This window comes from Brachycentrus maculatus, unplaced genomic scaffold (assembly GCF_059751285.1).
Source record: "Brachycentrus maculatus isolate JH-2025_06_01 unplaced genomic scaffold, ASM5975128v1 h1tg001431l, whole genome shotgun sequence".
Lineage (NCBI taxonomy): Eukaryota > Metazoa > Arthropoda > Insecta > Trichoptera > Brachycentridae > Brachycentrus > Brachycentrus maculatus.
The window spans coordinates 45009-60989 of NW_028282077.1; the positions used below are offsets into that span (position 1 = coordinate 45009).

General features: G+C 32.9%; 1 long non-coding RNA gene across 1 annotated transcript; it reads left to right on the top strand.

The window, feature by feature from the left end:
- The first annotated feature begins 1427 nt into the window (after positions 1–1427).
- LOC148299006 (uncharacterized) lies at positions 1428–6337 on the top strand. Its single transcript, XR_015839126.1, has 3 exons — positions 1428–1978; positions 2538–2627; positions 6289–6337. It is a non-coding gene; the product is annotated as an uncharacterized LOC148299006 (long non-coding RNA).
- Positions 6338–15981: the final 9644 nt, after the last annotated feature.

Consider the following 15981-nt stretch of genomic DNA (forward strand, 5'->3'; position numbering starts at 1 on the left):
TCCTTCATGTGTAAACGATCAAGATAACACTGCGTTTATATGACGCAGTGCCCTATGCACCATTGGGTGCGGATAAGGGTTTTTTTTTAAATTAATATTGTTTCAATTATTTTAATAACCCACAAAGTATCCGATTTTAGATGCCAAAATTAAATTCACAATATTTTGGGTGGTTCCAAATTATTGTTCACAAATCTGGGTTTCTCCACTTAGAAAGTAATTTTCAGATTTAGACATCTCAACGTTATGTTAAAAAGTCTGCGTATTTACTGGTCGTAAGCCCTGTAAATACCCAGACTTCTATATTAATCCTCATCTATATTAACAAAGTCTCGTCGTTACCGACGTCATCGGACTGAGGAAACAGTGAAATTGGTTTGAACCAACAAACTAACCATTACGCCGGTTCCCCGCAGGGGTAGGCAGAGAGAAAAGAACGCCACACCAATATGTCTTTCCATACAATTTTCGCTCTTCCACGTTCATACATCTGCTCATACATATACGCCGACTATTCCGACGCCTGACCTGACCACTTTCAAGTATTTGAGACACTTGATCATGCCAAGTATTCCTTAGTCTTCCTCGTCTTTTTCGGTTAGTGATAGAGAAGCAGAGGAAGACCGAGAAAAACTTGATAAGTCAAAATGCCAAAATTAAATATGTTCACTGCTTTTATATAGTTAAAAAATCAACGTTATGTAAGCTTACTAAAATAAGTATATGGCTTTATTATTTATATGTTACAATCGTGTTATATTTTTTTGTAAAATTGGTCTACGCCGTAAATGAGTAAGTACATAATGCTGCCTACAAACGTAAAAATAAAATACGACCAATTTACGGTGGTAATATCGCAATTTATTTATAAATAAGTATCCAATAAACAGTGCATAATAAAAAGCAAATATTGTACATAACAGCGTACATAATTAACTAAAATACGTAAAAAGCAAGTATCCGAGGTATTTAATGTAAAACCTCGCCTTAAAGTCGTTGAAAGAACCCAGTTATTTGCAACAAAATATCCAACATATCGTAGGAATACGCACATATGTATCAACTTTTACAATACATACGAGTATTTTTCATTTAATTGAAACGCGTGTGTTTTTTCAACAGCCAATAAAGAACCCATTCCACTTTTCCGCTAAGCACTGCCTCCGCACTATCTCACGCACTCAGCCAAACAATCCCAAAAAACCGACAAGAACAAAAAAGAACGTATCAAACCAACCGACATTTAAACCGATCCATACATATGAATCGTCTCTTTCCCGCGAGGCCTCCGCGTTTTCCGCGCTACTCTCGCCACCTCGACGAGTCAGCGAGGACAGCCTTGATGACGTCACTCCCAGTGGGCGTGTCTTCCTCGCCGCGAGGGAGGAAGGGGCGGAGGGAGGGGGAGGGGGAGGTACCAATGCCTTCAGTACAGCCGCGGCCTTTGTGAAGTGAGGGTGTCTTCACGTCCGTCGTCAAGAAAATTTACACGATTTACGTAGTGAAAAATGAAAATGGACAAAAAAATTACAGTGCGACCGAGCTGAAAATTAAGACAATCGTTACGACAGTATATTTATACAGTGCAGTGAAAGACAAAATTGAAAAATGACATTTAAAATGGAAGAAATTAATTGAAATGTATTTTCGCGCCGCGAATTCAAATTGTGTGCTCAAAAAATGGAACGTTTTAAAATATTATTTTTTGAATATCGGTACGCAGAGTAAACTCGATCGCGATTCCGTGAAAGATGAAAGGATTAGAGAGCATTTTGGCGTAACGCGAGTGACAGGTGGCCGCCGCGCAGCCCGGCGCCCGCGCACATGGCATCAAAACGGCGGGAAAACGGAAGAAAATTTGAAAATTCCAACCCGAAAATGGCGGCAAATGATCGTTCCGTACGAAACTGCGAGAGGTGCGCAGAAAAAAATCGACATTTTCAAGCGGATCGACAGTGGCGCAGAGAAACGTTGACAGGTGGGTGTAAAATCGACATTATTTTTTTTTCAATTATTGATTTCGAATATAAAATCGATTTCGTCACAATTAATTATTTTGAATCATCCAGCGTAGGTGATTTTTATTAAAATCCGATAACGAAGAATAATTACAGTTCCCAAAAAAATAGTATATTTATCTATTTAGTGCCAACATATCCAGTAATTGATTTGAGTAGGTTGATTTTTACATCAGCAAGAAATACAGACATTTCCCTTAAAGATTTATTTTCAATTGATCTGGGTGTTTGTGACGTATTTTTCACATTTACCTTTCCTATCCTTACTATCCTACCTGCAGACAACTGCCTAAAATAGACGCTTTTCGGGTTATTCCTTTAAAAAAAAGCTATATTTTTCTTCTTCTTCTAACCCTTTTACGCAACCAGTGGTGCATAAGGCACTGCATCGTATTGAAGTAGTGTTTTCTTGACCGTTACTAACATGAAGGCAAGGCGATAACTCCTACGCTTTAAGGACCATTCCGACTGTACATATTTTCGTTATATTTAAAAATAATAAGTTTTTTTTTAAAACAGATATGGAAAAACTCGAAGAACCTACATAGAGATAAAATGGCGGAAACAAGAAAGGATTCAAGATGACGGTGTACGACACGAGTAAATAAGGTAAGAAACGCGTTCCACTTTTTCTTCGAATCGAATTTTCCGTATAACATTAGCGAAAAAAATTGAACACCAAAAAAAATATCGGCAGTAAGATAATGTCTGTTAACACTGCTATCATCACGCCGTTTTTCCGCAGGAGTAGGAAGAGAGGATAGAACGTCATACGCGCCCCTACCCGCACCCAAATGGCGAATAGGGAACTACATCGAATCAGCGCGGTATAAAAAACAGGGTGATTTGTTTTATCAACGACCGACACTATTAATCTAACGCAGTGCCCTTCGCACCACTTAAGTGTGGATGGGGACTAACAGAAGAATTACACGACGCAGATGTGCACAAAAATTTTAAAAAAAATTGACATCTCATCAAAGATGAAGAAGAATATGGAAGTCTGTGCATATACGGGGCTGACGACCGTCATAGGCTGGTTTAAGTGATCACTTTACACACGTGTAACATTCACCAATTCTACCGATTATTGACAACCACACTACTCAAATTCTTGGAAGTTCTATATATATATGAACCAATTTAGAAACCTTGTTCTTGAATCACTAGAACTTCACTAGAGACATCTATTGGTGAGATGTAAATAAGCTTTTTACTAAGCAGAAACTCTTATATTAGTATGTGAGGTCCGAATCCTGGATTATAATCACACACATGAGAAACGCCAGAAAATACTATTTTCAATAATCCAGATTTTGTAAACAAGTATTTGGACACACTCAAAATGTTGTATAAAAATTGTAATGTAATGTAGGTTTTCTCCACTTAGGCGTTTTGTTAACATTTTCGACATCTCAACATAAATGAAGAAGAAAATGAATGTCTGCGTATTTAAAGGGATTATGACTTGTCACAGGTTGGTTTAGCCATTGTCATTAAACCAGCATATGGCAGGTCATAAGCCCTGTAAAAACCCAGACTTGCTCAACTATGTCGGGATGCCAAAATATAAAACGTACTTTTAAATTAAATTTCACTTATTGATTCAACACATAAATGTTGTTTTAAGCAACAAAAAATTATTTATGTTAAGTTAAAAGAAAATTAAGTTGCGGGAAATCGATTATCCCGCCTTAATTTTTCCGCGACAAGCTCATCATATGTGGAGCTCCTCACCAAAACGTTACATTTCCATTAAAAATGATTTTAAATAATCTGGAATTCTAGCTTGTAAAATTGTCACGTAACGGTACGATTTAATAATTTCATATTGAAAGATTTCATAGAAGCTAAACTGACAGTACACAACGGATTCTTGGTTCCGACCCTAATGTGGAAGTGAAACATGGAGTTGGCAAAAGAAAGATGTAAGTAGACTGAATGCAGTCGAAATGCGATCTCTCGGAAGAATGTGCGATGTATGATAGATGTTCGAATAGTGAAATAAGGAAGGAATGCAAAGCTGAGATAAGCATTATCGATAAAATTAAGAAAGGTGTGTTGAGATGGTTTGGACATGTAGAACGAATGAGTGACGAAAGAACGGAAAAACAAATTTATGAGGCGAATGTAATTGGAAAACGGAGCAGAGGAAGGCCGAGAAAAACTTCAGGCACGATCAGGTATGCCAAATACTTGAAAGCGGCCAGGTTAGGAGTCGTAACAATCGGCGGGTATGTATGAGGAGATGCATGAACGTGGAAGAGGCGAAGAATGTTTGCAAAGACAGAGTGGTGTGGCGTTCTATTCTCTCTGCCTACGCCTGCGGGGAAGCGGCGTGATGGTTAGTTAGTTAGTTAGTAATTTATGTAAAGTAATGAGGTGAGATGTGGTTTTGGAAGCCCTTAGAACACAATCAGCACGAATTACTGAGAAGATTACATTCGGTTTGCTGGTACACGGTTCGCATGAATCATTTTAATTTATATGTCACGACTTGAATATTATATGGAGCATACTTTTAACATGTACGTACATGCACATAGGTATGTGTATGTATGCACATACATACAATATGCATGCTTTGTAATAATATTGTATAAATATGCAGAGTGCATCGAGATGACTCAATTTTAACAATCGCCAAAGAATAATCGGCGGGTATGTATGAGGAGATGCATGAACGTGGAAGAGGCGAAGAATGTTTGCAAGGACAGAGTGGTGTGGCGCTCTATTCTCTCTGCCTACCCCTGCGGGGAAGCGGCGTGATGGTTAGTTAGTTAGTTGGTTAGCCAAAGAATACTGTTTCAGACACTGGCCTCATTCGCGTGTCACAATACGGCTGTCCAAATTTAAAACACAGTAAGGGACATTTTTTTTGTAGTACGTTTTTTTTTTGTCCGCCTCCGTAGTGTAATGGTCAGCACGCTCGGCTACCGTTCTGGAGGTCCCGGGTTCGATTCCCAAGGGGGTAAAATAAATACTAGTGATTTTTTCACTGTAATATTTATTCAAAATTACCATGGACTGGTACCTGAAGCGGAGGGCTGATCACCTTTCCTTCATGTATAAACGATCAAGATAACACTGCGTTTATATGACACAGTGCCCTATGCACCATTTGGGTGCGGATAAGGGTTTAAAAAAAAAAAAATATAATAAAAACGTTTTTTTTTGCATTTTTGGACTAAGTAGAGTCTACTTAGTCCATAAATGCAAAAAAAAAACATACTACAAAAAATGTCCCTTACTGTGTTTTAAATTTGGACAGCCGAATAGATGTGAAGTGGTATTTAACAAGTAAAACTAAAAAAAAAAAACAAATAATTTATACAAATTCTCCGTTTTTTTGAAGCCTGATTAATATAAGATGAGAAAATATCATTTAAATTACAACATTTTGAGTGTGTCCAAATACTTGTTCACAAAATCTGGATTATCTCCAATTACAGGAGTTCTTTTTAATTTTTTTTACATCTCATCAAAGATGAAGAAGATATGGAAGTCTGGGCATTTACGGGGCTGCCGACCGTCATAGGCTGGTTTAATATATCACTTTACACACTTCTACCTATTACTGATAACCACACTAGTCAAATTCTTGGAAGTTCTATAAAAGCTTCTTTTCATCTCCCCAATAGATGTCTCTAGTGAAGTTCTAGTGATTCAAGAATAATATTTCAAAATTGGTTCATATATATACAGAACTTCCAAGAATTTGAGTAGTGTGGTTGTCAATAATGGGTGGAATTGGTGAATGTTACACGTATGTAAAGTGATCACTTGAGCCCGCCTATGACGGTGTCATGAGATGTAAAAAAAAATATGTCATTTAAATTTTTTTAAATGTCTAAATCACGAGGTACCTTTGCTAAAAAATGCGAAAATAGTACAAACGACGATAGATCGTAGACGATTGATATGACAGGATTGCGTTTTTCATTATATTTTTTAAAACCATTTTTTACAGATGATTTGAGACTTACAATAATTAAAGAAAACACTTCGTTTTTTACCACTTGAGTTTAATTATAGACTACATGTTTCAGAAGCTAAACTTCCATCATTCAGGTCTGTATAATAAAGTTTGTCTGGAAGTTTAGCTTCTGAAACATGTAGTCTATAATTAAACTCAAGTGGTAAAAAACGAAGTGTTTTCTTTAATTATTGTAACATGTCTTACCACAAAGTTAATGCCGAAACAATAAATAAAATTTGAGACTTAATGAAACGCTTCAATATTTTTTAACATTTTGTACTTTTTTTACAGACGGTGCTTAGCAGTGGCGCACATCACTAGAAAAAAACGTGGAGTTGAGGTAAGATTTTTTGTTTAACTTTAAATACATAAGTTTTGTTAACAGTAGTGGTGATCCCTAAGTCGTAAATAACCTATAATAAATAAAATCCCCAAAATTTCTGGTCATTATACATCCTTTTTTAAGGTTTAATTTAAACATAAAAACGTCACTTATTTGAAATGGATTTTATAGACTGGTTTTCAAATAATTAACAAAAATAAACAAACAAAAAAAACGTAAAAAAAAATATGTATTTAATAACGGAGACTAATTTTCACAAACAAATGAACATAAAGTAAGAATAGTAATAACAAAATAAAGTAAAATAAATCATAATATACCGAAATTATTAGATGAAAAAATGAAGCAAAAAAAAAGATATCCATAAGTAAAGCAAATAAAATAAGTATTAGTCATAGAAAGACAGTTTAAATATTTACATTCATAAACAAATGTTGGACATATGTATTATATGTAAAATCCGTTTTGTGTCTTGACTGGTCGTTGATATCACTCGAAATAACATGAAAACACGTTCTTCAGTGAGCAATGTGCGCATAGCAAACAGATTTAGTTAATTTCATTGAAAGATAAATAATGTTTTGAAAATAATAAAAAGTCAAAAACAGTAAATATAATTAAATTGGTAAAATACAGTAAGAACTTATATGTAACCGATAAATTTAGGTAAGGAGTGATGTTCGTTTAAGTTGAAGATCCGTCATATCATAAAAGTTTTCCAAATGCAATTTTTTTTTAATTCATCAATTTTTCTCTTCTTCTTCTAACCCTTATCCGCAACCAATGGTGCATAGGGCACTAGATTATTTCGATGCATTGTTATATTAATAATTAATTACACGAAGGCAAGGTGATCAGTCCAGCGTTTCTTGTACCAGTCCAGAGTTAAATAAATATGAGAGAAAAAATCACTTATATTTATCACTTATAACACGCTTACCACGACACTACAGAAGCGGACAAGATTTGTATATTCATACGTATAAGTATGGAGAATGTAGAAACATTTGTGTAACTAAATCAAGTGTCGGATTGTGGTCCTGTGGTTAGTGTCGCGAACTCTTGAATCAGAGTTTCTCGATTCGAACCCACTCTACCACAATTTGATACATATTTATAGTTATGTGCCGCTTAGGCTCACAGAAATAGTATGAAATTTAAGTATTTTTGTAAAAAATAAAATATACACAAATATTTCATTTTTAAATTGAAATAAATTAGTATAAAATGTTCAATTCCGCGGATTCCAAATTACATATAATATTTTATTGTTTCGGCATTCACTTTGTGGTAAGATATGATGTTAATGTAAATGAAAACATTTGTTTTTTACCTATATTTATTTTAACAAAAAAAATAAATGCATAACTCAAGTGATACAAAAGCGTTCTCATTCACAATACATGTAATTACGTATGTGTACAATTAATAAACATTCTTTTTTATTATTAATGTTTTCATAACGAGACTTTAATAAATGTGAATTTAATAAAGATCTAAAAAAAATGAAACAGGTTCTAAAAAAATAGAGAAATTAATATTTTTTTAAATAAAACCTTCTAAAAACGCAGTTTTCTCGTGCCAAGTTATTCAAGTAGGTTATTTCCTATATCTCACACACTTTGTAAGAGTGGGTGACATGTTTATGTAACCGTTAAGGTACATATTAATATTAAAGTCAAAAATACCTACGTACTACCGGTACACGCAACACACACACACACACACCCACGCGCACACGGTGTGCATAAAATTGTAGACAACAAAATACTCTGCTTTCTTTATTTTTATCAATATTCCCATCCCTAGGATTTGCTTTTCGATATCATTAAATTTTCCACAATATAGTAAATAGTCTCTTATTGACAGTATTGATTAGTCTTGATGAAGGTCGACATTATAATTCAGTTTTATATATATATATATAAATATATATATATATATATATATATATATATATATATATATATATATATATATATATATATGTATATATATGTATATATATATATATATATATATATATATATATATATATATATATATATATATATATATATATATATATATATACACATACATACTTGAAAGTGGTAAAGTAAAGAGATGCATGAGACACATTGGTGTGGCGTTATATTATCTTTGCCGGGTTTATTTCCCAAAGGGTTAGCCGCGGAAAAGCGGCTTTTAAAATATTCTAATAATTATGTTCTATTATTTTTTGACATCTCATCAAAGATGAAGAAGAATATGGAAGTCTGGGCATTTACGGGGCTGACGACCGTCATAGGCTGGTTGAAATGATCACTTTACACACGTGTAACATTTACCAATTCTACCCATTATTGATAACCACACTACTCGAACTCTTGGTTGTCTATATATTAATCTTGAAACGTTGTTCTAGAATCACTAGAGACATCTATGGGTGAGATGAAATTCATTGGAGATAATTCAGATTTGTGAACAAGTATTTGGACACACTCAAAACGTTGTAAATTATGTTCTTTGTACTAATTTTTCTTTTGTTAGATTCCTTTGTATCTGTACTAAAAATAAGAGCAAAATTTCAATAGCACCGTGAGTTTTGCCACAATCTGTGTATTACGTATGTGTGTGTACGCAATGTAATAGTGTCCAAGTATGTACCTTCTTAGATACCCACGCATGCGCACTTAACACTCAATTTCCAAAATGACTATAAATCCAAGGCGATTCCCACTCATATCCGATACACGCTTATGAACATGGAGAAATAAAGATTAATGTGCGATTTTAATGAACTTGTAAAAGTAAACAAAAAAATAGATATGTCAAATTAAGAAAAAAATGTAGGCAGTTATTGAAAATTTCCGACGTCTTCAATTCAATTCAATTTATTCAAAAAAAAATAATATATACATAACAAACAATATTCAAGGCGTATATATTAAAAGTTAAACAAATTTATGGAGCGAATGTAGTTGGAAAAAGAAGCAGAGGACGACCGAGGAAAACTTGGCACAATCAGGTATGTCAAATACTTGAAAGCGGCCGGGTCAGGAGTCGTAATAATCGTCGGGTATGTATGAGGAGATGCATGAATGTAGAAGAGGCAAAGAATGTTTGCAAAGACAGAGTAGTGTGGCGTTCGATTCTCTCTGCCTACCCCTGCGGGGAAGCGGCGTGATAGTTAGTTAGTTATATATTAAAAGTAAAAGTAAGCAAGAAGACTTAAAGGTGTAGAAGAATCCCGCTTCGGAAAACTCCTTCGGACACATGGAACAGATCAATATCCAATGTGATATTGTTCAACATAGAGGTAGCTCTTCCTACAGGCATAACCATCGGCAGGTTGGTCCTGTGTATAGGAATGTGAAACAATCTATGCCGACGCTGTCTTAGGTCTTGTTTTGTATGCCGGCTATAAACGTCTAAGAAACAACGCAAGCAAGGTCGGTTTATCAAATAAATCATGTTTTGCAACAGCAAAAGTTTACAACATTTTGAGTGTGTCCAAATACTTGTTCACAAAATCTGGATTATCTCCAATTACAGGAGTTATTTTCGTATTATTTTTGACATCTCATCAAAGATGAAGAAGAATATGGAAGTCTGGGCATTTACGGGGCTGACTCAAGTGATTCAAGAACAAGGTTTCTAAATTGGTTCTAAAATATATACAGAACTTCCAAAAATTTGAGTAGTGTGGTTGTCAATAATGGGTAGAATTGGTGAATGTTACACGTGTGTAAAGCGATCACTTAAACCAGCCTATGACGGTCGTCAGCCCCGTAAATGCCCAAACTTCCATATTCTTCTTCATCTTTGATGAGATGTCAAAAATAAAAGCAAAAGTTTAAATTTACGATAAAATAAGAGGTTTTGCGATGTCATCATGATAGGGTGTAGAGAGTTTTATGAGGTAATGATAGGATGTAGAGGGGTTTTGCAAGGTAAATAAACAGTTTTATTGATTTTTGCAAGGTGTTGATGAGCATAGGGCACTGTGTCATATAAACGCAGTGTTATCTTGATCGTTTACACATGAAGGAAAGGTGATCAGCCCTCCGCTTCAGGTACCAGTCCATGGTAATATTGAATAAATATTACAGTGAAAAAATCACTTATATTTATTTTACCCCCCTTGGGAATCGAACCCGGGACCTCCAGAACGGTAGCCGTGCGTGCTGACCATTACACTACGGAGGCGGACGGAGGAGTTTTTTACATCCTAAAAATAATGGTCACCTCCTTGGATTTCATTTCAAGTTATTTTTACTTATTGCAAACTAAACGAAGACTAGATTGCCGGTGATTGTTACGTTTTTCCATTTCAGATCTCAGACATATCAATTATCAATAACATGTTACGCGCGGCAATTAAACGTGTCATATACAGGGTGGCACAAAAATAATCACACTATCGGAAAATATTATATTTTTTGCAAATGGAGTCGTACGTCAATCACATTTGACATTTGTGAACTAGACAGCTGCAGTATACAAACAAATTGATAAAACGGGTACAAATATGAATCAACACTTGACGAATATCATGTTTTCCACTTACCAAAAAAAAAATTTTTTGGTTGGCTGGAAGATATTGCTTTTTAGCAATAAGCCCGCCAACGAACTCATTTTTTTCTGTACATGAAGTTAAAATAAAAGAAATAAATAAATAAAAGTCCAAATGAAGAGTTTCATCGTTTTTTTTTATTTAGTAGTAAGGTTATTCTGAAACAAAATAGGATGATCAATTTTGCACCACTCTGAATTTGTTTCTATACTGCAGCTATCTTGTGCACAAACGTCAAATATGATTGCCGTATGACGCCATTTGCAAAAATTATAATATCCTCCGATAGCGTGATAAATTTTGCGCCACCCTGTACAAGCCAGATAGACATACCCCACTCGGATCAACGAATTAATTATAAACAATTTATCGGGTAATGATAGGATGTGAGGGGGTCATTTTATATTATCAGTTTCTCAATATTTTTCGTTATATTACGTTCCGGCTACTTTTACTCGAATGCTCAGTATGTAATGATCACCTACGGCAGGAGTCGGCAACCTCTTGGACCAGAATGTTTTTAAGAACGGTGTCCGTCAATGGTTGCTTCTCGTTGGTAGTGTGGCAACCCACACATCTACTATGGCAACTCAAATCGAGTGAAATAACGAACACCCTACGGAGCCCGCAACGAGCGGAAACTAGCTCGTCACATTTCGTCACCGCCCGTCCTCCGATCGACACGTATTTCAACTGTTCTCATATTAGAATCACGCGATTATTTTTAAGTATTTCTTGATTGTAATTTTATAGAACTGAATAAATTTGTGTTAAAAGTAATCCGCTTTCATCTTGCTTCCCTTCTGATAAATTAAATTGGTATTCAACTAGAAACCATAGTAGGAACAAGGTGGAAGGAGAATTAATTAAAGTCTAGCCCTAACTATTTTATTGTAAAGCCTTTCTACTGTAAATTGTCATTGTATCTATTGTATGTATTGTATAAAATCTAGTAATTAAAAAAATATATTGTTTTAACATTTAAGTATTTCGGATCAACACGTTAAAAAATGTATATACTTATGTAAAATAAAATAATGTAAAAATGAAAAAAGTGCCTAACGTGAATACCTAAACGGTTTGGAAAATTTTGAGGAGCCAATATTCAATTCACAATGATATAATAAAATGTATTTATTGTTTAAAGCAGCCTAGAGTTTTTTTAGTAACAGATTTTTAATCAGAGATACCCTTTTTGCGCAGTTTCATACATCCTTCATATGAGTATGTGTCTTAAGAAAAAAATTATGCCCATTACATGTAAATCTTAAAAAAGTGTATAAAAGAAAAGTTAAGACTATTTTACCATTAATCAAATGAAACAATAAACCTTGAGTGTAAGTCCCTCTTCGAGCACAAGAGCTCAACTCTTTTTTGGAGATGCACGGCGAAACTAAAATTATAAGTTTATCATATGTATAAATCTATAGAAATTGTATCAAATTGTATATTAAAAATGTAACTTTATAAAATAAATGAAAATAAAAATAAAATGTATAAATCGGCGCAAAAAGATTTTGATAACGCCTTTTTCTATTTAAATAAACAGTTTTTTTAATATATCTGTTACTCGAAAAATATTTAAAGATTAACGATTTATGTATTTTATAATGCATGTTTAATTAATTTGGTAAAGATGACAATAAAACTAAAGTACATATTTATGACGAGATGCATGAATGTGGAAGAGGTGACAGGGTAGTATGGCGTTCTATTCTCTCTGCTTTACCCTGCGGGGTAGCGGCGTGATAGTTAGTTAGTTTAAATTTTTAAAATAATATCCATCCACTTTTTACATATTTAAAAGTTCTAATTTCTTTTGCGCAAATAATATTTTTTTTAAAATTGCTTTAAAACATGTCATTTATAATTTGACAGAATCCACGGCAATTGCTCGAAGAGCCACATGTGGCTCGCCAGCCACACGTTGCCGGCCCCCGACCCATGGGGAACAGCATTCGTGCGTAATAACATATTTTGAGGCGCGTCAAGAAAAAAGTGACCGAGTACATAAATCACTCAAAATCCGAAATAAATTAATCCTAACAATTTGACGGGGCAACTGCTGCGCATGCGCAAGTATCAATCAACATCAAAGAATATCGCCATCCAGTAATGATTTATTCAGATTAGTATTAATAGCACACCGTTTAGTTGGAAAATAATGGCGTGCCGTCACTTTGCGGGAGATTGATGTCGCGTTTTATAATAATTACTATTTTCAAATTACATTGCGATACGAAAATTCCTAGCCGCGATTCGAACGTTACAACATTTTGAGTGTGTCCAAACACTAGGTTCACAAATCTGGATTATCTCCAATTGGGAGTCATTTTTATATTATCATTTGACTTCTCAAAACAATTCCTATCCGCGATTCGAACGTTACAACATTTTGAGTGCGTCCTAATACTTGTTCACAAATCTGGATTATCACCAATTAGGAGTATAATATTTTGAGTGTGTCTAAATCTGTATTTAGTCATCTGGGTTTGTCCACTTAGGAGTTATTTATATTCATATCTCAACATAGAAAAAGAAGACTGTAGAAGAACCTTTTTTTATTTAATTTTTATTTTATTTAATAGAGTTACATTTTTAAATACAAATACAATTTCTAAACATTGATACATATCGCTCACTCCTTTCAAGAACGTCATAAATCAAAAATCGTCAATTTTCAGTTGTGCATGTTTTCGGAATGCCCAGAAAATGTACTATATCCCAGCAAAAGCGGCATATTTTTAACTTAATATTTACCCGCTACAGGGCAGAAAGTGTTGTTTTTGCATTTTGAAGAAAATGTATTGTTTGATTATTTTTATAAATAAATTAAATATTTTTCAAATGGAAAAAAAAACCTTCAGGTTTTACCTAAAAAGATCTGTTGCACAGTAAAAAGTTCAATAAGTGTCTTGATATTTATTTTGAATACATTGTGTTATATTTTTAAACTTTAAAATCGTTCTCCTGAAAAATCAAGTATTTTGATTTATGACGTTCTTGAAAGGAGTGAGCGATATGGCAAACTCATAGTTTTAGATTCGCTGTGCCTCTCCAAAAAAAAACTGGACTCTTGTGCTTGGAGAGGGACTTACACTCAAGATTTAATGTTTTATATAATTAATGGTATAATAGTCTTTTTAATATTTTTTTTTTTCAAGATTTATATGTAATGGGCATTATTTTTTTTCTTAAGAATTTTTATATCTTTAATTTATTTAATTTCTTTAGGGAGTTTATTGAAATTTAATTCCCAAATATTTGATTACAAATAATTTTTTGACATCTCATCAAAGATGAAGAAGAATATGGAAGTCTGGGCATTTACGGGGCTGACGACCGTCATAGGCTGGTTTAAGTGATTACTTTACACACGTGTAACATTCACCAATTCTACCCATTATTGACAACCACACTACTCAAATTCTTGGAAGTTCTATTTATATGAACCAATTTAGAAACCTTGTTCTTGAATTACTAGAACCTTGTTCTTCACTAGAGACATCTATTGGTGAGATGTAAAGAATAGAAGATTTTTTAAGAAGAATACAAGTTTTAGATAAAAATAAATGTATTTTTTTTAAATACACAACGCTGATCAAAACCCAAAAATCTTCAGACCTCTTGTGCTGTATCCGTCAACCTTGGGTTACACAAGCTTTCGATAGTCTTTATCCCACAAATAATATTACATTTATATATATATATATATATATATATATATATATATATATATATATATATATATATATATATATATATATATATTTATATATATATATATATATATATATATATATATATATATATATATATATATATATATTATATATATACATATATATATATATATGTATATATATATATAAATATATATATATATATATATATATATATATATATATATATATATATATATATATATATATATATATATATATATATACTATATATATTAGAAAGTTGCACAGTAGCAACTCGCAGTGATGTATCAGTTATTAAAGTCATATGAATCCCGGCGCCTATATATATATATATATATATTTATTTATATATATATATATATATATATATATATATATATATATATATATATATATATATATATATATATATATATATATATATATATATATATATATATATATTATATATATACATATATATATATATGTATATATATATAATATATATATATATATATATATATATATATATATATATATATATATATATATATATATATATATATATACTTTATATATTAGAAAGTTGCACAGTAGCAACTCGCAGTGATGTATCAGTTATTAAAGTCATATGAATCCCGGCGTCCATAAAATCGATTTTATATTAAAGTTTAACGTCAGTCGTATCTATTTTTAACTACCGGTTAAGTTAATCGTCAAAACAACCATAAATCAATATCTGTTTTAAATTCTGAGTGACGCAATGCGATACGGTAATAAAGGGTGATTTCACGAGAAACCCATGGACGTGGTAATCATAAATTCTATGACGTTATAGTTGAAATCTGTTTTTTGAAAAGGTCACCATTGCACATGCACATTTTAGCATATTTTACGGTTAACATAGCGCAGCGATGAAGATAATTGAAGAACTTTATCAATTATCTGACTCGCCTCAACCTCTTAAGATTTTTTTTTATTTTAGAATTTATTTATTTAATATTTTAAAATAAACCTAGACCTTTGTTGAAACTGTAAATGAAAACACTCGTTTTTTACCACTTGAGTTATATTTATTTTAACCACTAGTTTCGGAAGCTACAGATGCTTCTATTGTTGGGTCTGAATATAAACTATATAAGTTTATATTCAGACCCGAAGATGGAAGCATCTCTAGCTTCCGAAACTAGTCGTTAAAATAAATATAACTTAAGTGGTAAAAAAAACAAGTGTTTTCATTTAAAATTTCATCATGTCTTGCCACAAAGTGAATGCCGAAATAATAAATAAAATAACAGTTTGTTTTGGACCATATTTATTTTTGGTACTTTTCTCCAACCGGTTTCGACGAGAACCTTGTCATCTTCAGGGATGGAATTGTACGTGTCCATCTC